At 43.8% G+C, this 22,244-nt stretch overlaps 1 long non-coding RNA gene across 1 annotated transcript in view; it reads left to right on the forward strand.

Annotated features, from left to right (window-relative positions):
- The first annotated feature begins 454 nt into the window (after positions 1-454).
- LOC121068133 overlaps positions 455-22,244 on the forward strand; it is a 71,188-nt gene continuing 49,398 nt past the window's right edge. Inside the window, exons 1-2 of the long non-coding RNA XR_005818644.1 lie at positions 455-879; positions 2,466-2,719. This is a non-coding gene — a long non-coding RNA (uncharacterized LOC121068133). The remainder of the gene's footprint in view (positions 880-2,465; positions 2,720-22,244) is intronic.

Consider the following 22,244-nt stretch of genomic DNA (forward strand, 5'->3'; position numbering starts at 1 on the left):
CAAGACTCATTTTAAGATCAAGTTTTTGCATTTATTCATTTTGGAGGGATGCACTGTCCAGATGGGGGGATTTAGGAAGGACTGTAGCTTTACCTTAACACTGAGTCACCATGAGACGATACTGCGAGCTCCTAGCAACAGGATAGCAGTCATCCTCTTAGATTGTTGGATTTGGGGGTTTTTCACTTTGGGTTTTCTGGCTGATCAGAAGACAGTGTGAAAAACAAGTTGGGCTATAGGACATTGGTGTCACAGGGGCAGAGCAGAATGAACTGGCCGTGGAAATGAAGTTTTCTGAAGCAGAGTGAAGGCTCAGAAGAGCCTTCCAGGCCATGTGTGCAAAGGGGACAGCTTTGCAGGAGGACCTTGGCACACCCCTCACAGCTATGGAGGGAGGCGGGCTGCACCCCTGGATGCCCTTTTGGTCCCCAAACCAACAGCCTAACCCTCCCTTTTTTCAGCCATCACAACTGAGGCCGCATCCTTGACCCGGCAACGAGGCAGTACACCTGCAGAGCACAGGGCCGGCCCCAAAAGCCGCCTTCCCCCCGCGGGGCTAAGGGCGGCCCTCGAGCAGCTCCGCGACATGGCGGCCGCACTCCTGCCGGCCTGTGTGCGCGTTAGCCCGGCGCTGCCACCGCCGCCAGGTGGGCACCGGGGGCTCTGGGGCGGCTCCCGAGAGCCATCCCGCCGCCTCCCCTACAGCCCTGTCGGGTCGGAGAAGGGGAGGCGAAGGGCTGGCCCTGAGGGGGTCCCCGGCCGCCCCTCCAGCCCCGGCGCTGCCTGAGGGGAGGGCGACATCTTGTGGCCCAGGCGCGTGGCGCGGCCATCGGGGGTCTCAGCCAGGTCCCTCGGGACAAAGCGCGTCCCGCTGTCGTTGTAAGTCCCCCTGCTGTTCGTCGTGACACCCCAACCCTAACTCTGACCCTAACCCTGCCTCTTCTCGAGGCTTTGCCCAGGCAGAAGGTGAACCTGGTCCTCTGGCGGAAATGGTTTACTCAGCCAGGTCAGCCCTACCTCTGCTGCTGGCTGGTGAAGTGACCTTGGAGAAATCGTATCACCTTGTAATGCCATGGCTTTCCCATCTGGAAAGGCCATACAAAGACCTTTAGAATGGAATAATAGTTTTTTACTGAATTGCCCCACAGCTTAAAAAGCCACTTTTTAAAAATACTGTTTCCCGTTGGTTCTCTAATTATTTCAAGAAATTAATTATTTTGCAAAGATGACTGCTTTGTTTGTTTTGTTTTGTTTCAGCTTTGAGATAGCAACATGTATTTTCTTTCAGGAAAAAGGGGATTGTGCAGTTTTGCCATTCTGTATATTTTCAGTTTACCAAGATGGATAAATAAGCAGATGGCTCGTTCTGATATAAGATTGCTGTCAGAGTGTTACAGTCTCTGAGTTAATCCTGCACATAAATATTTTAAACTTCTCTGCTTTTTTTTTTTTTTTTGTGTGTGTGTGTGTGTAAATAGCTGCTTTATGAACAATCTTTTGTATCAGAGTCCATCTCCATGCCACATACCACTACTTCCTGCAAAATATTATCATTTGCTTTCCTTATCTTTATGCTGGTATATAATAAAAGTTGTGCTTAAGAAAAGAGATCTGCTTTGCACAGACATTGTAAGTACCAGTACTTCCAACTGAAAACAGTAGGAGCTAATGGTCCTGGACAGTCTGTTCTAGGTGACCTGCTTGAGCAGGGGGGTTGGATGAGATGACCTCCAGAGGTCCCTTCCAGCCTCAACCAATCTGCTATTGTATGACACCTGTGAAAGCCAGGCCATGGATTTGCCTAGCTTTCCCACACCAGACCTGAGGATATTAGACTGGGAGAGCAGGACTACCTTTTTGTTCTACCCAGGCATGTCATGCTCGGGGGAATTCAAGGATACCCATTGACTGGATGCAGATCATGAACCTTGCTCCTGTCTTCCTCCCCAAAAGAAGAGCATGGGCACAAAAATACTTGACACAACTTCTGAGGTTATGTGGTGCATTCAGCTTGTCAAGCGCCCTTGTACCAGAAGGAAGTCACTGCCGGAAAACGGATTCATTTGCTGTACAGGGATGAAGGAGTTGGGATGTGATGGTGTTCCCCAAATAAGGAATAGTGTAGGATTGATGGCAGGAATTTTCTCCTTGCTTTTTCCTCTGTGGAACATAACTTGCTGATACAGCCTATGCAGTAGCAGTGGGACTCACATCTTTGATTCCCTACACATTGTGCCCTCCCTGCACATACCTCTGTCTCTCCCTTTCATGACTGAGTGCCCTGCTCACTCCTGGTCTTTGAGAGCATGCTGATTAGCCTGATCTGTATGCCAGCTTGAGGTCCATTTGGGTCTCTGATCTTTAAGACAATTTGCTCCTTGGTAGCCATTTAATAGTCTGAATAAGTAGATCTTGGGGAGGAGGGGAAGCTATTTTTGTATAGTGATTATCATGCTTTGACACAGGTACAGCCAGGAAGATGCCTTTCTCCTGTGAGGTCACATGGAAGAAAGAAGGAAGCAGAGGTGGCCACAGAGGCATGCTTACTGGAACAGAAAAACTTCAAAGCTGCTGAGTCCTAGAAAGGTTAACAGCTGCCCTATGGAAATGCATCTTCACATAATGTGGAATTAGTCTGTGGAGCTCACTGCCTCTAGATTGCTGTGGGACCAAAACTCAGCAAGAGACAGAGAGAAGAAACCATCTTTTGCTAACTGAGGTAACCAGGTTCATAGTAGTTTGTGCTAAGCATGTATTTTGAAAAAGATACAACAACTGATGGAATCATGATGAAGTCCAAATGCAAGTATGGGGAATAGATTATTCTTGATCTATAATATCCTGTATCTTTCTCTGAGATCATAGAATTGTAGAATCATGGAATCATAAATGGCTTGGGTTAGAAGGGACCTTAAAGATCACCTAGTTCCAACCCCCCTGCCATGGGCAGGGACACCTCCCACTAGATCAGGTTGCCCAGGGCCCCATCCAACCTGGCCTTGAACCATTCCAGGGATGGGGCATCCACAGCTTCTCTGGGCAACCTGTGCCAGTGCCTCACCACCCTCTGAGTGAAGATTTTCCTCCTAATGTCTAATCCAGATCTCCCCTCTTTTAGTTTACAACCATTCCCCCTTGTCCTGTCACTGTCTGCTCATGTAAAAAGTTGCTCTCCTGTCTTCATAGGAGAGGTGCTTCAGCCCTCTGATCACCCTCATGGCTCTCCTCTGGACTTGCTCTAACAGGTCCACATCATTCTTGTGCTGGGGGCCCCAGACCTGGACACAGCACTCCAGCTGGGGTTTGGGGGACAATCACCTGCCTTGACCTGCTGGCCACTCCTCTGCTGATGCAGCCCAGGATGCAGTTGGCCTTTTGGGCTGCAAGCATGCACTGCTGGCTCATGTTGAATTTTTTGTCCACCAGAACCCTCAAGTCCTTCTCTGCAGGCCTGCTCTCGATGAGTTCTTCTCCCAGGCTGTACTCGTATGTGGGATTGCTACGAACCAGGTGTAGCACCTTGCACTTAGACTTGTTGAACCTCATTAGGTTCATGTGGGCTCACTTCTCCAGCTTGTCCAGGTCCCTTTAGATGGCATCCAGGAGGATCTGTTCCATGAGCTTCCCAGGCACAGTGGTGAGGCTCACCAGTCTGCAGTTTCCCAGGTCCTCCTTTCTATCTCTTTTACAAATGGGAGTGATGTTTCCCTTTTTCCAGTCACCAGGGACTTTGCCTGACTACCAGTACTAGATGACTACTACTGTCTGCTTTCCAAGCCAAAATTGGGTAAGATTCAGTAAGAAAGTACCCAGGTGAGATTGGGTGTTGTTTATTGGGTATGTCTACATAAAAGGAGCTGGTACTGTTAGCTAGTTCAATCATATGTCTCTACATAGTCATTGCTAATTATTAGCAGCGCCAATGGAGTAATCGGAGAACTAATGGGCTTGTTGATGGACTCTTACCTTTTGTCTTTTGGGATAGCTTACCTAGCAGCATAGTGCAACTTCTGGACAGATAATGGTTGAGTGGAGAGATAGGCATTAGCTGTGAAGCATTTTGCTTTGTTAATTGAAATTTGCATAGCTAGGTGATGACAGACAACAGCTACCTTGCTGTCTGTCCAATGACCCCCAAAACAAGCATCCAGCTGCACTCTGATCTGCGCTGGGGTGAAACCTGCAATAGAAGCACTACTACCATCATTATCATATTTGTTAGAGAGGTAATACTGGGGAAGACTTTCCAGTCTCTCCATGTGGGGAGTGTTGCTGTTATCCTTGAGATAATGATATCTCATGATTATGAGTGGCCCAGTCTGATGGTCCTTTAGTCCCTTCTGTATCCTATACTAGTATGGATTTCCAGGGACCCCACAACTTCAGGATGGGATTATTTTCCTTAATTGTTCCCAGTCAGTCCGTCTCATTCTTCTTGGGGGTTCTGGATCTATTCCCTTGACAGCTTCTTGCCAGACTGCTGTTTCTGAGAATGCTCCGCCTTCCTTGGGCTGTAGTCTTTTATTCCAACCACTGCTAATCAGTACATACATAGCTGCAGATCATGAAGTAGCTGCTCAACACATTAACTCCTTGGTAGCTGGGTAAGTATGGGGCTTGAACTCAGCACTTTGCTCCTCAAAGATTATGAAATTATTTAGCTTCCTATTTTCTTCTGGGTGGTCTCTCTAGAAGGGAGACACTTTGCTAAAGACTAAAAGAAAATCTGGTTTTAAGGAATCACCTAAGGAATCTAAGTTCCCATAGGAGAGAAGAGAACATGATTTCAGTCTCTTTTCAGCTACTGAGTTATTTTTGGGAGAAGTTAATTGACTATAGGAATAATCAAACATAGCATAATAGGGAAGAAATAGCAGTTCGGCACATGGACATCCTTCAGCTTGTTTCATGTTTCTTTTTAAATTTATTTTTTATTTTTTTCATTTCTTCATGCTTAACAGAAGTTGAGCAAATCTCACAAGAGTGGCACAGGTCAGCTTCTTCCGCTAGTGAATTTTGCTGGGAAAGGTTAGAAGAAATGTGTTTCACTCCCCTCCCCGCCCCCCCCTTTTTTTTTTCCAGGCAGGGATGCATGCAGTTGCACGCTCTCCTCCATATTCCACTGGAATTTACCAACCCCCCAAACCCTAGAGCATCACCACAGTGGAGGAAGGCCTTCAACTATTGCACACTGGTGTAGTTGCACTGAGATTGATTTATGGCTGTTGAGGATAAGGTCCATGGTACTTTGTAATCTTCATCTGACTTTGTTTATGCATGTAATTATTATGAAGGCTTTTAGAAGCCATTCTTAGGTCCCTTAGGTATTTCAGTGTGCCAGTGCAATTGTATATCCTCATGTCATTTCTTTTCCTCTTTCCTTTTGGTTTTCTAAGTGATCTAAAAGTTCCATTGCCAAGAAGAACAAGAAAGATGAGACCTATTTTCCCCATTCTTTGATCTCTAATAAATTGGAGCCAGTAAATTATATCTGCTAGCAATTCTTGTGTGTATCATATCTCTCAGGAAACCGCACTGAGACTTCTATAACAGTTTAAGGAGAAAAGTATGCTGAAATTAGCCTTTCATTGTCTGCATTTGATCAGGGAATATACGGCCTAAAATTTATATATATTTTAGTAAAAACAAATCAGTGGCTTTTCAGATCCCAAAGCAAAAGAGATAGTACAGAGAATAATAGGAAGAAAATGATCTGTCTTTGTTACTCTGTGTGTATGTTTATAGACACAACCAACAACATGATACTGATCCAGATTGACAAGTAGCTCTGTAAGGACAGAAACAGAAGGCCTTTTTTTCAACGAGGGGAAAAACAAAAAGAAATTCCACAAAACCTGATACTGTGGGGTGAAGTCATTTTCAGGCTACAGAGACTTTGGGAGAATAATGTCTGGTACTTACTCAGGGTGAAAATCTCTTAAGAGATACTGTACAAAGCCACATATAAATTTATCTGTGTATGACCTTGTAGCAATGCGTATACATAAGGAAAAAAAAAAAAAGGTATCTCCCAGGAGAGGATTCTCTGTGTGTGTTTATATATGTATTTAAACACACATGCATGCATATAGCTCACTACATATAAATGATCTGAGAACATACATGCTTATGCAAGAACGTTTGCCTTCTCAAATTGCCAAAAAAGAAGCGTGCCCCCATAATTGTGGGACAGAAGAACTCAAGCAGCTTTGACAGAGATTGAATGTCTTGGGCACAGATTGGTAAAAGATGCCTAAAGAGCAGTGAGAGGTGAATTTCAGAAATGCCAGTGTGTGGAATCCTTGGATTTTATTTGACTACATATCTTTGTCATTTAAAAAAGAGCTCTGGTTATAGCGTTTGGGCTTTAGAAAATAATTCCATTTTCCATCATCCCAGAAAATCTGCTATTGAAATTAAACACAAGGAGCGGTAGAGATGTTGCACTGTTTGGTGCTTTGCTGGAAAGTTTTTTCTTCTTTATGCGTAGCAGGAAAAGTCGAGCAAATTGTCGAAAAGTTGAGCAAAAAAAAAAAAAGTTGTGGTTGGTCGTGCCAACTTTCCATGTGATTTCAGGAAAGGGGACCCTGTGTTGCCTCTAGAACTGAAAAGTGGAACAAAACCCATACTTGAAGAACTACAACATCTATGAGCTTTCAGTTCCTTATCACCCTACTCAAGGCTCTTGCTGTTCCTGCTTAAAGTTAGACTTGCAACTTCAGGAGAAATAATCTGGAAATATCTTGGCAACAGTTTAGACTCCCCCCTGAGGTCTCAGTCATACAAGACCCTGTTGCATCATGCACAGCATTGTCTGTGCTTGTGTAGGAGTGTTAGGGCTTGGGTATTCTTTAGGTTGCGGTCACTAGATGGCAACATGATCACACACACAGCAGGTTTCCTATTCCCTTCCTCGGAAGGCTCTGTGGAAGGACAGAGCGGGCGGTATGATTGCATTCAACTTCCTTGGTGCCTCGAAGTTTTCTAAGATGGCAGTCAGTGAATGCAGCCGTGTAGATGTGCTGTGTCTGTGCCAACATCTGCAAGTTACTTTATATTGCCAAACTTTTCCCGTGTTCAGAGAGTCCCATCATCTGTCTTTGTAGTGAAAGGAAACTCAAGTCAAATATATTTTTCATAGTAGTTCTCAGCACGCTATTGTTAAAACATCATTTTCTACTTTCTCTTTGAGTGTATGCAAGTCTAAGTGCATTTACACATCAATTTCTACCTTGTGCCCAGGTATTTAGAAGAGCAGTCCCTCTGGGCATCAAGACAAAGGATTCAAATCTTCCTCCATGCTATTGATACCACATTTCTAAATTCTAGTCATAAGGTGGACAGATATCCTGGCACATTTAATTTTCACTTGCAGGTCAGCATTTCTTCAAGTGTTGGGGCATCCTCTTTGCTGTAATAGCTGTGCTGTCTCAGACCCTGCTAAGTGGGCTAGTAATGGTCTAGTAATGGCCATTGCTGATGGTGGAAACGTAATCCATAGACTGACACAAAGCCACCATCATAGTTATGCAAAGGTTTCCATAACAACTAAGAATTTTCATCTGCATCAGACTTGTTCCTGCCCTTCTCCAAGCTATGGGGTCAGAATATTAATCAGCTGCAATGTTCAGTCATAATGAAACGAATATGATGAGGCTCTTGAGATAACCCATGTTTTTATACAAGATTAACATTGCTATTTGGCTGAAGATATTCTCTGTTTTAAGATGTGTCAGAATGTTTATCAATTTCTTTGGAGAACTACATACCTCCTAAACACTCTTAGACATGTCTCCACTTTCCAAAAGAAACGTCAAGGGAATGAACACTCATTAGCTGTGTGTTTACAGTAAGTGGATCACAAAATATTGGCAGGGTCTGGACATTTGTGTGCCAGCTGACTTGGGAACCTTTGGTGGCTGAGCCTTTCAGAGTGATTGAGATTGATGGGAAATGATTTCAGGGGCAGGACTCCTGTCTGAGTCTGTTATCAGCTATAGGAGCAATATCTTCCAAAGTTGAATTAGTCACCAAGTACAAATAATTTGTCTGTGTTGATACCCTGCCATCAACTTACAGCATTTTGTAAAGAAAAATGTCATCCACGTTGTGCAATGGAGCACACTATTTTCTCTTTGCTATTTGCCTGAGTCTTTTCTGTAACTTTAGTGAAGACAGAAAATATCCTTGGGTGCCTGGCCTTCAGTGGGAAGTGTAGGTGCAAAATAGTTACTGCTCTGAAATTTAAGCAGGTGTATTCATCCAGGTATGTGAGAAATCTTGTGCTTAACAAGCCAACCTTTCATTTTCATAGCTTGCACCTTAGCCTCTCCTTCGGTGAAGCACTTCCTTCTGCATCTAATTAAAAGCATCTGCATACATTCTCTTGAAACCATATCCTTAAGCATTTGGTCCTTAAAGACCTGTGAAATTGAATCAGTTTGGTTGGAAGTTCCTTTATATTGCAGATCATTTGTTCCATGGTTTACCGTGACGAGGTCACAAGAACCTACTTCAGAGCTGAAGGGATCAGATGGAGGCAGGTACATCTGTTTTCTGTGCTCCACCAATGGGTCACCACTAAGGAAGGGTCAGGAAAAGTTGAAGACCGCTGCCTGAGCTAGTGGCAGTGGATAAACTTCTGTTGTTATTCCTGGTTTCACCTTTTTGGACTACTGATGTGTGTGAACATTTCCTGGCTTACGGACCTCAAGCAAAAACATCGTTGTCATCAGTAGCCTGACAGAAAGATCCTTTGCAGGGAAACCCCCCCCAGCCATGTCACTCACTCACCTTCTGGTGATAAGTTCATCCTGAGCTGACACTTACTTCTTCCACAGGGACTGAGAAATGTAAGTGATCATAAGGAAACATAAAGGCATGCGAAAATATAAAATCTATCTTCCCCCTTCTAGGAAGATTTCTCAGTTTTGGGTTGTTGCAATGGAGAATTAATTCAAAGACCGTGTCTTCTCATTCTCCTTAGCAGCATCCCATGTTTCACCCTGAAAATTGCTTACTACGCCAGCCATTCTTTGGGAAGAAGAACTACCACCTGTTATCTAGCTACTGTAGCTAGCCATCATGCTGTTATTGCCTGTTCAAGTTATTTGATCTTTTTTTTTTTAAGGACATCTTCACTCTGAATCACCTTATTCTTGACTCCAGCAGCTAATGATAATAGGAATTAGTAATGGACAAATGAGCTCTTTACCCCTCATACTTTCCTGTGCCTCCCAGGCACAATACTAACTTGGTAAATCAGTTGGAACCTTGTGTAGGAGGGCAGAGTTAAAACCCGAGCCAGAAGTCCCTATTTTTATTTTACTTTATTTATTTAACATTTCATTATAGCCCCTTAGGGGTATGTGCCTGATGAAAAGCATAAATGCATGGAGCCAAATTCTCCTTGGAGGGCTCTATTCTGCACGAGGTGTTCAACAGCTACATGACCACAATATCTGCCTGGAGTAATCCCACTGCAATAAATGGAATTACCTGGGTGGTGTAAGTAAGAGCAGAATCTAGCCCTGAGGCAACTCGCGGTTATTTTGATTTTTATTGCTGGCCAACAGATGAGTCCTCTTTTTTTTCTTTTTTTTTTCTTCTTTTTTTTTTTTAAATTTTCTTTCCCGATAGCCTGCCAATAATATAGCAGTGTTGTTTTGACTCTGGCATTTTCCTGTCTTAATTAATTGAAATTGTTATTAAAATTCAGTGGTCACCCAAACAATGCCAAGGCAGTAGGGAAGCCTCTTTACCCTGTTTTAATCATCAGCGCTGTCCAAGGTATGTGCTATAAATGGGAAAAGTACGGTCTCTTACATTTAAATCTTAAACTGAAAATGCTTGCCTCATACTCCAAATAATAACAAAATCATGCCTATTTATTTATATCATGGTAGGGCTTCAGAATTTATCATGTGTCCTGGTCAGATCTCCTTCAAAAGGAAATAGTAATGCATAGTCCGCATTTGCTAATGCATCTCTTTTTAGCTGGATTCGAAGTCTGAAAATGATTCTCAGCCGTAAGGATGTGTCTCTGTGACACAAACTCAGTCTTTCTGGGTGTTGCATTTATTAAAGGAATTACTCAATAGACTGCAAGAATGACTTCAGGAGCTTTTCCAAAGGAATTTAGGGGAAAATCTTCAGTATTTGCTCTATTTATACAGACAAACACAAGTGAACACAGAAAAACATTGCAGTTTGTCATTTGCATGTGCTGTCAGGTACATGCAGTGTACACTATGAAGGAAGAATAAATGTATTTTAAAGCTGAATGCTCCAGAAGTATTTAACCAGGAATAGGTAAGATTTTGCTTATGATTTTGGTGGTATGAATGTGGTGGAAGAGGTTCCTGGCCCCAAAAAGGGTGATTTCAGACATGTGAGCAGGGAGAAAAACAGGTCCCAGGTTTCAGCTGGCTGTTCTTAACCTGTGTGCCAGTATTTGCATGCTTATGTGTCTTTCAATTAAATTACCAGGGATGCTCCAAGGTAAGCTAAATTCAAAGTGCCTAGGGTTTTTGTATTTTTTTTCCATAAGTCTGCATTTCATGGATAATAAGCTTTCCTCAGGCTTTCATTTTTGGCTGTGAAAGTGCTTCATCCAAAAGGGAGCCCTGCTAGCACCGTGTGGAAATCAGCGTCAGAGCTCACCAGTGCCAAGCACTTCAGTCAGGCTTTTTGTGCTCGAGGAGCTCATGGCCTACACAGCTACTTCTGACTTAACGTGCTAAGCTAAAAGAAGCACAGGCATGGTGCTGACAGTCAGCAGAAGTGATGCTGAAGCTGCTTGCCTCAGTTTCCCCTTGGGCACAAGACAATTTCTCTGTCCTGCAGAGGCCACGTGAAACTCTTCAGTATTTGTAAAGCAGTGTGGGGAGGCACATTCCCACCTGCACCAGGCAGAGGAGCATTAAAAGGCTCTCAGCCAGCCTAGGAGTCCTGTGCAGCATGAGGAGGCTGGGCTATAAAAAGACACTCAGTTGGAGAGGAGTGGGAGAGCTGTGCCCTTGTGGGAAGGAGGATTGTGGAGATGGGGGCCCTGGAGTGGTGTGTGGGGTACAGCAGGATCCCGAGGTTAACAGGGAGCTGGAGCTGTTCTCTAAAGGGTGAGCGACCTGTGGTTAACTCCGCTGGGAGCTGGTGAGGATGTGCGTGGTGCTGGGCAGCTGGGTGAGAGGAGGGAGCAGTGGGTGCCATCCCTGCAGGTGCTCTGGGTGAAGGTTTTGTGCTCCTTGGGCAGATGAAGTGCAGGGCCTTGTCAAGGGGTTGGGAGAGGCTGGGCTATGGTTGTGGGGCCACCCAAGCTTGCTCTGGGTGTGCAGGGTGTGTTAGCTCAGGTGCAGGGGTAGGTGAGAAGATCAGTGTGAGTCTTCCAGGAGCAGCTTGATGCCAGAAGTGGTAGCCATGCTCAGTTAGCTGCTAGAGCTGGGTGCCTGCAGAAGTGGGAGTGCAGGCAGAGACAGCTTGCCCCTCTGTCACTGGGGGCTTTTCAGTCTGATTCATTGCTGACCGTACTGCATCTGATCTTTGTCATGGTCATACCATGGCTTTACTTGCGTTATTGTGCCCAGCCTGGGTAGCACGGTGTCAGTACAGCCAGGAGCTGGCTTGGTGCTGTTTTGGGGCAGGAGCCCCGATGGATCTGAGCTGAATCTGTGTGGTCAGTAGGTCTGCTTTGTGCTCCATGTGTACCCCTTATTGCTCAAGTTATCTGGAATTCTCCACTGCTAGGTGTTTGCTAGGGGAAATATCCTCATCCTTTGGTACTCAAGCTGCGTAAATGGTACTGTATATTGCAATATCGTAGAATATGTAACTCTAAAGAAATATAATTACACAATCCTCCTGCCTACTTTGAAATAGTAACCCTCTACTATTAAGAAAAAACTGCTTAGAAAAAAAAAACACGTAATTTTTCATAGCAGATCTTTTCCTAAAGAGACCTCAGTTATTTCTAAGTCGTGTGTTCTTTTAAAGCTGTCAAGAGCTAGGGCAATATTAAATAAATATAAACAAATGCGGACTCTATATAATACTTGGGTGTCTGGCTGTATACTTAAGTAACGTTATGAAATATACATGTGGAAAGGCAAATTGACTTTGACATGTTAAACGTGTTGGATAAAAGCTTATCGGGGGCTGTAAAGAGTTCTGGTAATAGCAGTGGGTAGTATTATGAATAATCAGTCTTGTTTCTAGATAGCAGCTTCATTGTTAGGCAGAATAAATGATTTTGCTCTGAAATTTAATACTGTTACCACTGTTTCTTCATATATCTCTATATATCTATATATATATCTCACGTTGATTGAAAGCTCTGATGAATTCTACTTTATTCCCCCACATGGTAAAAATTTACAATGGTATGAAAGTTATGAGAGAACACTTTTACTTAAAGGAAAAGTCCAAGTGATAAATGAATTAATTGACAGGCAGATGAAAATAAGTCTTCCGGTCATCTGAAAAATGATATGCTATAAATGCAACTGTAGTGGCTTTTAACAAATGCCAAGCTAATGTGAAAAAATGTCTTTGGGCTAGCTTCTTGCAGCTCTATAAATACAGAATACAGGCTCCAGCATTTTGCTTCATCTTAGGTTAAGGATAGAGCATAATCCATCCAGAAAGAGGGTACCAGAGCTTGCTGTCCTCCTCTTAATTTGCAAGGTGAGTTCAGGCTTTTGTCCTGCAATACCATAGGAGCTTCCGTGCTCTTGTGCAAAGTCAGACACGCCTGTAGGAGACTCTAAAACCCAGGATTGCTCCTGTGTCATCCACTTGTTCTGCTGCCTGTTGGGGGCAGTCACACGAGGCTGTGGCTGCTTGAGCAAGAAAGGAATTTCCCAGGTGTCATGACAAACCTAGGAAAAGTAGTTTGACTTGCCTCTGTCACAAACTCAAGCATGTAACAAGAGTTGGGATGACTGGTCCATAGTCCAGTCCACAGTCTATGGACCTGGAGATGGAAAAGCTGCAACAGGCTTGGAGGGGAAGGTTGGCAGATGAAGGGGAGGTGGGGAGGAGGATTTATACTGGCACCGTTCCTGCTGATTGGTCTTTTTTAGAAAGCATGGTAGGTTTTCAGAAATCTTCTTTGTTTGCCTTACTTCCTGGAGACAATGTCTCACTCCTATTGCTCTGTAGGATTGTGGTACTGTCCTTACTATTGCTCTGTGCACATTTTGAATCATCCACTTTTTTTTTTTTTACTCTTTGGACAGAATACGTTAAGAATATTCTCCTTGTTCTAGCTGAGAAGGAGAAAATAGAAATTCCCTTCCTCCTTTCCATGAAAATTCTTGCTTTTTTAAAGCACCAACTTTCAGGTATTTCTAGGCTCACTGTTTTTGTAGCTCCTTTCATGTTTGTTTTCTACCATCTGCACACCTTGGCTTGTTTTTAATTCTACTTTCCTTATTGTTTGAGGACAAGACTGGACACAACCAAAATTCCCCATGGCATCCCCTGAGATGCATCCTCCCCGCTCTCTGCTTGTAATCCTTTGTTTATGGTATTTCAGCCAATTCTCAATTAAGGATCATGTGACAGTGTTTATATTCAAACCGAATGCAATTAATAAGTGTCAAGACGTCATGAAATGCTATGTGAGTTGTGTGCTAAAAGACAAATGTTCTATATCTAGGCCTTTCCCTTCAGGCACTAATTAGATAATATATGTTTGAAAGGGTTGAGTCTGTCAGTCAAGCCATAGATCTGTAAATCCATGTTGAAATTCATATGGCAACACTCATCAAAACACTTAAACATGTGCTTAAGTCCTTTCTGTGTTCAATCAAGTACATAAGCATGTGCTTAAGATTTGGGTCTCCAGGCAGACCCATTGAAATTAATGAGAGAAATGTTTTTCATCTCTATGCACCAGATCTCCATCTTGCCACCAGGAAAACTGAAGCCTTCATTTACCCAGAGCAGAGTCATTCTGAATCTGACACTTCAATAGATATTTAGTGCACTTATTTAAAGCACTGGAGTTATTTAAAATAATACTTAGGAATGTAGTTTCTTTCCTCTTTCAGAAGTAGTTAAGCCCCTTTAGTACAAGCAATAGGACTCATCTCCAGACACTTATCAGTGGCTCTGGTTCACATCCATAAATATTTGTGGGAGCCTTTTCCATTGGCCCCATGTGGTTCATAGTGAGGTCAGTGTGGTCTCTATTAAAAGTGCATGGCCTTTTGGATCCTGGGAGCAGGAAAACGGGAAGCCCTGAGAAACAGCGTGTCCTTTGTCAGTCATACTTCTGTATTACAAATTTGCAGGGGACTCCTCAATTCCCAGAAGTATTTGGGCGCTTACCCTAGAACAAAGTATCAAAGGACCTTTGGACGTTGCCTGTATTGCAAGCAAAGCGCAACCTGAGGCACTCAAGACCAAACCTCTCTGCTTTAGGGGTAGTTAGGCCTGCAAGTGTACCAGTTTGAGGCTATAAGGCTTGCTTACACAGGTCAACTCTGACACAGCTGGGGAGAAGGTGGACAGTTTGGTGGCAGTGTCCAGAACATTCAGCACTGTTGCAGAAACTGCCCTTTCATTGTTCACTATGAAATGATGGCGTCCTGGCTCTGACAGCTACAAACTGACTATATGATTTTTTTTGGCCTGAAACTATTTTATTTTCGTCCAAAAAACTGCAGGCTAGAGACAATCAACATTTTTCTGGAGCAAAGAGCAATGCTCTTTCAAATAAGTACAACAGGTCGAAACAGGTAGAGACACATTTAGCTGTTCTAGAAGAAAGAAATGGAAATGGGATCTTAAGTGGGACAGCAGCTCAGGTTTTCAGAGAAGTTAACTAATCACAACTCTTGAAGAAAGGCATGGCTACAAGTCCTGAGCAGTTCTGGGAATTGCTATTAAGAATACCAGTTTGAACAGGGTGGCCCACATCTGGAACACCTGTAATTCTTCAAGCTAAACTAATGCTATAGGCTCGTGTCTCTGAAATCTTAACTCCTGTTCTGCCAAGACTTGTGTGCAAGATTCTCCAAACAGCAGGATTAATCCATGAACAGGCAATGTGCACTGCTTGGCCTGACAGCACAGCCTTGGCTACTATTGGAACGAAACTATAGGAACTGGCTTTTGCTTTTCAGTAGTTTAGTATTTCTGTCAAAGGACAGACAGCACCAAAAATGTGCAACAGGTAGAAATGACAGCAAGGTCCAGAGCCTCTTGCTAGTTCTTTCCAGGGACTGTCCCTACTGTCCACAGGATGCTGGCATTGCAGTGCTGAAAGAAGAGGTGCTTTAGAGCATGAGCAAGTGAAGTGTGGGTCCTGCAAAAGTCCTTTGCTAAAACCCTCAGAGGAGAATGGATTCCTTTGGTATGGTGCTACAGTGTGACCACGCTGGAGCAAAAGTTCTCCAGGAGAGTTCAAGAACCCATCAATCAACGCGATTGTGAAACAGGAAGGCAAAATCCATAGCCAGCATTGCAGAATGACGTGACAGAGCTCAGTTAGATTGGAATGACCTCTAATATAAATTAAGGACAAACTCACTCTGATCAGCAGTGTTAAACCTAGTGAGTGAGTCCATGTTTTTGTTCCTCCCCAGATGCTGGCTGTTGTAGCCTGATGGTGAGGCAGCAGAGTTTGACCTGAGGCCTATGTTAGTTAAGGTGAGCCTTTCTAAGAGCTCTGAGCAGGTCCTCAGGGGCAGGCCTGGCTGCACAGTGTCTGCTAGTGCCCCAGCATGCTCAGAAGAGATGTTATGTTCAGCTCAGTGCTGTTGCCAGCAGGGCTGGAGGGCAAACTACCAAAACCCTCATGGCTGGGAAATAGGCAGTCAATTGGCAAATGCTTACGAATACGTGCAATTTACAGCATTGGTTGAATCCGCATTGTCTGGAGGCAGGCCCATCTCGTGATGGTGAATAACCCAGTATGATTTTCCTGGCAAGTGGTGACTTGAGGCCAGCATTATGAGTTATCCAGGGCAAAGCAAGGTCAAGTGTCCAGGTAACACAGGCATTCTTAAATAATCCACGGACCAAGCATAACTTTTGTGACTTCTCACCTTCCTCCCCTCTTCCTTGTTTTTATGTTGTTTTTTATGTTCTTGCATTCAGTTGTTGACCTGGCTGACTTATGAAACAGTTTCTCTTCGGACTCCAGAATGAACAACTGTTCAAATGACTTGAAAGCCATTTACTGACAAGATAAATGAAAAATGACTATGCTAATAAATTTCTGGGGTACATGAGGTGATTATCCTAAAGCCTGGATAAAATTCTGCCCGCACAGAACTTAACTACTGAGCTGAAGTTTGGTGGGTGTCACCCCTCCTGAAGGGAGGGAGTGCAGGTTGACATAGGCCTGACAGGAGGCCTGTCGGAGGCCACCGTTCTGTTCAAAGCACACTGTGAAAGATCACGCATTGAGGGCCTAATGCTTCATGTGAAAAGGTACACTGAGTGTCGAGGCAATTCACGCAAAGAAGAAATCCTTCTTCCATATCCCCACGCTGAATTTCAAGATCGGTTTTAAAGTTAATCCGATGGGCCATCTGTTTTCCTACTGCTAGGCCTCTGCTCCGCGGCTGTCCACCTTGGTCTCCTGAGCCCTCCCATGTCTTCACATTCTTCTCTCAACATGTGTTTGGGCTAATTCCATCGTTAAGCAAAAAATCAGGATTTGGGCAGAATGAAAGGCTGTAAAATCATCCCTGGGAACATGGAGTGAAATGACAGCCAGAGAGAGGTTTCGACTGCCTTCGTGTTTGTTTTGAATAATGTGTTGTTCAGCCCCTATAGAATTCCTCAGACCCAAGAGCAGTTCCTGAGTTCTGAGAAGGAAATGTTGGTTTTGGCTAAAGTATAATGGAAACAGAGCTGGTGTATGGCCTAGGGAGAGGAGCTGGGACAGGAAGAGACAGAGGGGACACATCTTGATTTGAATAAATTCCTGGAATCCAAGATTTGCAGAAACTTTCTATTCCATAGGGAACAGAGGAAAGTGTGAAACTTTCAGAGGGGTTGTGAGGCAAGATGAGCTAAGGACTTACCTTGCTTACTCTTCCCGTGTCTCTTCATCTTCTTCCCCTTCCTCCCTCCCTTTCCTTCTGTGCTATCTCGTGAGTCAGAGTGGGTGTATCACATATAATTAGTCCAGATTGCTGTTCGTGTTGGAACAGCTACCTTGCAGCACTATCTTTCATCAGGAAAAAATCTGCCAGCGGAATGACCTGCAGCAGGCAGCTAGGTGACCTATTCCACTTGAGAGACTACTGTGCAGTTTGATGCTTGTTGGATTAGGAAGTGTGACCACAGTAATTAGCGGGAAGTTTCCAGATCTGGATCCAGCGTGTTAAATGCATGGCTGGCCCTCAGAAAAGCCTGACCTTGGTAAATGAGAGCGGGCAGGTTGGGCTGTGGTGCAGAGATGAGATGGGGAAGAGAGGACGTGAGAGAGAGGTATTCGATGTTGCAGAGCTGAGGCTGGGCATGCTTTTCTTCAGGGGCTGCAAAAAGAATTGCTTGCAGTTCTGCACGAGAGAAGGGCATGAGTTAAAACAGATTGACTTTCCTCCTCCAGCACACACGTGCTCCTTAAATACCAGGGGAGTACAAAGGGAGCAAGTCTTTAAAAAAAGATTTGTTCTATAGACTGCAAAGATGTGCGATTACTAGCAGTCGTACAATTTATGGGAGGCAAATGTGCATGTGGGGCTTTTATGAAGTGCAAGGAAAGCAGAAAGATAGAAGGAAGGAAAAGGCATGCTTTCCAAATGCCCATCTTTTCTATCAACAAATGTTGCCTTAGAGGCAAAAGCTTGGGTGTTTCTTTTTCCCTCGGTGTTCTGTGTGCTTGTATTAGTCACACCCATTTATTTTTGGCATAATTCATGCACTATTTGAAACTTGGCAAGAGTAGGGATGTTATGGCCAACAGTCAGTCTTGCTTCAGGAGTTTCTATGAATATGAATGCCTGAAGTTCACATAAGCTTACTCGGTTGCTATAGCGACACATTTGTTGTGAAACCCTTGTATTTTAAAGGCTGGATTCTGTAAATTAACTTCGTCTTCAGTAGGATGTGCGATGCTAGTGATTTCTACATGTATTGTTTGCAGAGAAGTCGCAAATGTTAGGGGAATGGGTAAGTTTGGGGATTTGAAGAAATCAGATTTAATCCCAAACAATTCCAGCACTTAAGATCAAAGCAAACTAGTTTTGTGTCCCATCCGGAGAGGGACTGAGTGCCCTCGGTTCTGGCAGGGTTCAGGAGGAGTTGAAGGTGCTGCGCAGCATGGCTCAGGATGCCGCAGAATGGTGCTTTACACATAAATAGTGCCGACCCAGCAGAGCATCCAGCACCTACGGGGCTGCGTCCAGTTGTAAAACAAGGGGGTAGGAAATGTCTCATAGAGCATTCGAAATCTGCTGGTCTGATTTTATTTTTAAACAAGAGTACTCAAAGATGTTTTTGTTTTTTTCTGCTTGCTCAGGGATGTTTGAGTCTGAGCTGACAAGGAGCCCCGTTCAGGCAAACCTCTGCACAGAGTCCATATGGTCTGCGTGGAAACAGGGGTCATTGCAGGTTCAGGGTCTTACTGCCTCTTCGTGAAGGGCCATCAAATACACATAATAAACTAACTGGGGAGTGGAGAGGAAGTAGGAGCTATTTTTTTTTTCTTCCTGCTGTTTTCTTTCAGTTGGACTAATCATGGTGTAATGTAACTGTAATAGGTTAACAACCCCAACCCCCCCAGATGCAAATGGGCTTTCCAGATATATGGGATCCTTTTTAAAGAGATAGCAGAGGCTGTTTTCTAGTTCATCTCTAAGACCCAGGGCCTCCCAGCGTTTGCAATTGTTGAAGTAAATGGAACCCCATGCAGTGTGTAAAGCTAAACCTGTTTGTGAGCCTTTGCAGGATCCGGGTCCAGAAACGGCTCACACCAAGCATCTAAAAAGGGAAATGAATGCCAAATTAATGGCTTTTCTAACTCTTTGACTTGGGTGCCTCTGGTATTTCAAGGGCTTAGAGGTTTATGGGAAGCTGGGTCATTCCTATTCTACTAACTGAGCGTAGGAGAGAAGGGGGCAAATCTGCAGGCCAAACGACCTTTTAGCAGTAGCTTAAGGGGATAGTTCTCTTTATGGAAGTGGGCTGACTTGCAAAACTGTATTTTTATACAAAGCTGTTTTCAGTTAGGCTAGTACATAAAAGTGTCCGAAACACAAAACTTTGATTTTGTGGTTGCAGCCTTTAAATATTTAAAAATGGCCAAAATCCATTTAAGATTTTTTTTTTCCCCTTGACTTAAAAACTGCTTACCCTCTCACTTCTCCCCAACAAATTCCTGTCAGGTTTCACTTTTGATGCTGGTTTTGCAATCAGGGATAAACTAAAGCTGTGAGATTTTGGGGTGAGAAAAAAGAGGGTGCTTGGGGCAAGAGAATAGGCTTAGGAATCTGTGAAAACTTTTTTTTTTTTTTTTTTTTTTTTTTTGTAAATATGTCTTTGCTGGCAGTTTTGCAATAACTGTGCACAATAAACAATGTGCAGTCTTGCCAAAGCAATTATATGATTTCCCTTTTAGAGTACAAAACAGATCTATTGACATATTCAACAACAGTCCAAATTACCAAAGACATTTTTTCTTTGCTATAGTCTAAACCAGAATGGTGGGTGGGAATAATTTGTATCTTTGTAAGGATTACTGCTTTTCTTAGAGTAAAGGGTGGACACAAAACATATTTTAAGGTCAATCAGAGGCTTTATAAGTACAAGATGGGCACTTGATAATTAAAGAAATAAATAATATATAATAAAATAATAAATAAATGAAGCAAAGTATGTGCATGTCCTAATCCATACAACAAAAAGTTCCTGAAGTTTCACAGGACACATTTGGTGCTAGAAAGGGAAATTACAGATGGATCAGAGTCATTGCTGATGGTTTTGCTTGCTGTCTCTTAGATCAATGTATGCACACATCTGTACTGCCGACATATAGTGGAACACAGAGCTCCGAGCTGGTCTTAGGTACACAGAGCTTGCTGGAGCCATCCTAGGACTCTTGTCCTCTCCTGTCCATCTGCCCCCATCTCTGTCCCCATCTTGTTAAGCTATGGGTTTAGCAAGAATCAGGTTTAATTATCATCTGACCACTGCCCGTGGGGACAGTTCTGCCATACATACTAGGTCTATACTGCTGTGTTGTGTCTTCTTCATAGAAACATTTCCCTCCTTCTTTCATCTGTGTGACTGCTCAGGAGAGTGATCTGTCTGAAACTCAATCAATTCTTTTTTCGTCTTTTTGGCACGGGTTAGTTTTCAGCTGTGTTAGCTCCTTAAACTGGTCTGCGTGCATTGCCACCATTAACAGCGCAAGAAAGGGGGCTGGATTATGGGATTTGTGTTACGGAGAGGAAGATGGGATCAAAACAGGCTCAGGCTGCCATGGAACCATACCTCCAGGCCTGGAGGCTTGAAAAGGAGAGAAGAGCTTGGAGGGGCAACCTTGTTTCAGGCCAGCTCTGGCTGAGATACTGAGCTGGCTTCTCCTTAAGGGTAATTAGCTTGCACAGAGACCTGAGCTGCCACAGCAAGTCTGCTTTGACACCCAGCGTGGTCAGTCACAGGCTGCAACAGGAGATGTCCAGAGAGAAGGATAATGTGAGAGGTTTGCAGAGCTGTGCTTTTTCAAGTGATGTCCAGTTGCTCTTCATGCACAAAAATGAGAGGTCAACGTGAGCAAACAGAAAATCTTCCACAAGCACGTCTGCAGTCTGCCTGGTGTGTGGCTGCCTGCCTCTGCCTGCAGGTAAGAGGCGGGTACAGGAACCCGGAGAGGCATCCCAAGGCATCCTTTTGCAGCACCGACTGCTGGCTTGAGTTGTGTGAGAGCAATACCTTGCTGTGCTTCCAGAGCAGGAGCACTTGCTGCTTTTATCCGGTACCAGAGAAGATTAGTAGTTCAGCCCTTTGCTGGGACAGACTGTTCCACATTACGTTGTGTCCATTAGGTTTCCGCACAGACAGAGAAGCTGTCGGCTTTCCAAGGCACAGATCTTGGCATTTTCTTGAAATGCCTTGATAGGCAGCCTGACCACATTCACTCAAATATGAGGGGTGGCGTTTGAGACTTCTGGCTCCCTTAAAGGAAACAAATGCAATGAGGCTCCAGCATAATGACAAATTACTCTCAGGATCAGGAGGCAGGCAATGCTCTGCATATTATAATGTGGTGTAAGTAGCTCTACTGGCTCCTATCTCTGGCTCACTTTGACATTTTCTGGCATGGAAATACTGTGATCCCTCCCCCTCCTTCTTCCCCTTCCCCATTATTTGCTTTGTATGTTTAATTGGCAAATTGGAGCAAGTGTAGAAGCTTGGAAGGTTGTTTTGCTCGAAGCTTGGCTTTCTAACAAACAGCTGGCCCCAGCTCCAGGTCCAGATAGTTTGTTCTGGACACTTGAAGGAAATACATAGTTTGCAAGTGGTCCACTGAATGTCACTATGATGCTCTGCAGAAAGTCAACTCTAATGAGGTTTGTCTGGCTGCAAACAAGATAAACAGAAAGCAGTTTGGAATTGTCTTTTTTTTTTTTTTTTTTTTTCATTTTGAGGTGCTGAGCTCATCTCTTATTCTAGCCTCATTTCTCAAACACAGTGGTATCTTGTCCCGACTCACTCCTTCAGATGACCAGGGAATTAATGTTGGTTTAAGTGGCTTGCAAGATTTAGCTTATAGGTTTCCTTCTTTTCTCTTTGGGACAGAGAAAGCTCCATGGAAAAACACTGCTGGCTTGCCAGTGCTAGAACATGCAATGCCTGTAAAGAGTAATATTACACAGGGCTTGTCGTCACCGGTCTTTTAGTATTAGCCCTCCCTATACCTAATTATCCTGTGAGAAAGAGATGAAAAGGGCTCACTTAGGTTATGCACAAAAGAAGTAGCTGAGTAGTGGGAGGTACTGGACCCCTGGTGCTGCGGCTGTCCTACTCACAGGGCAAGATGAAGCAGCAGGGAAAGGAGTAGCTGAAAAGAAGTAGTGATCAAGAGCAAGTGGACTGTGAGTACAATGCCCATAATTAGTTAGATAAGTATTTTTTTCCTTATGACCATTACTGCTAATAAGAAGAGTTATTTTCCTCCAATTCTTGAATTGTAAGTCTTATGGGGGAGTAGAAGCTGTTGAAAAGTACTGATTAGTGAGCAAAGGGACAAAGAGCAAAGAAGACATCTCTCTTAGGTGGTTCGG

This window comes from Cygnus olor, chromosome 3 (genome assembly GCF_009769625.2).
Source record: "Cygnus olor isolate bCygOlo1 chromosome 3, bCygOlo1.pri.v2, whole genome shotgun sequence".
Classification (NCBI taxonomy): domain Eukaryota; kingdom Metazoa; phylum Chordata; class Aves; order Anseriformes; family Anatidae; genus Cygnus; species Cygnus olor.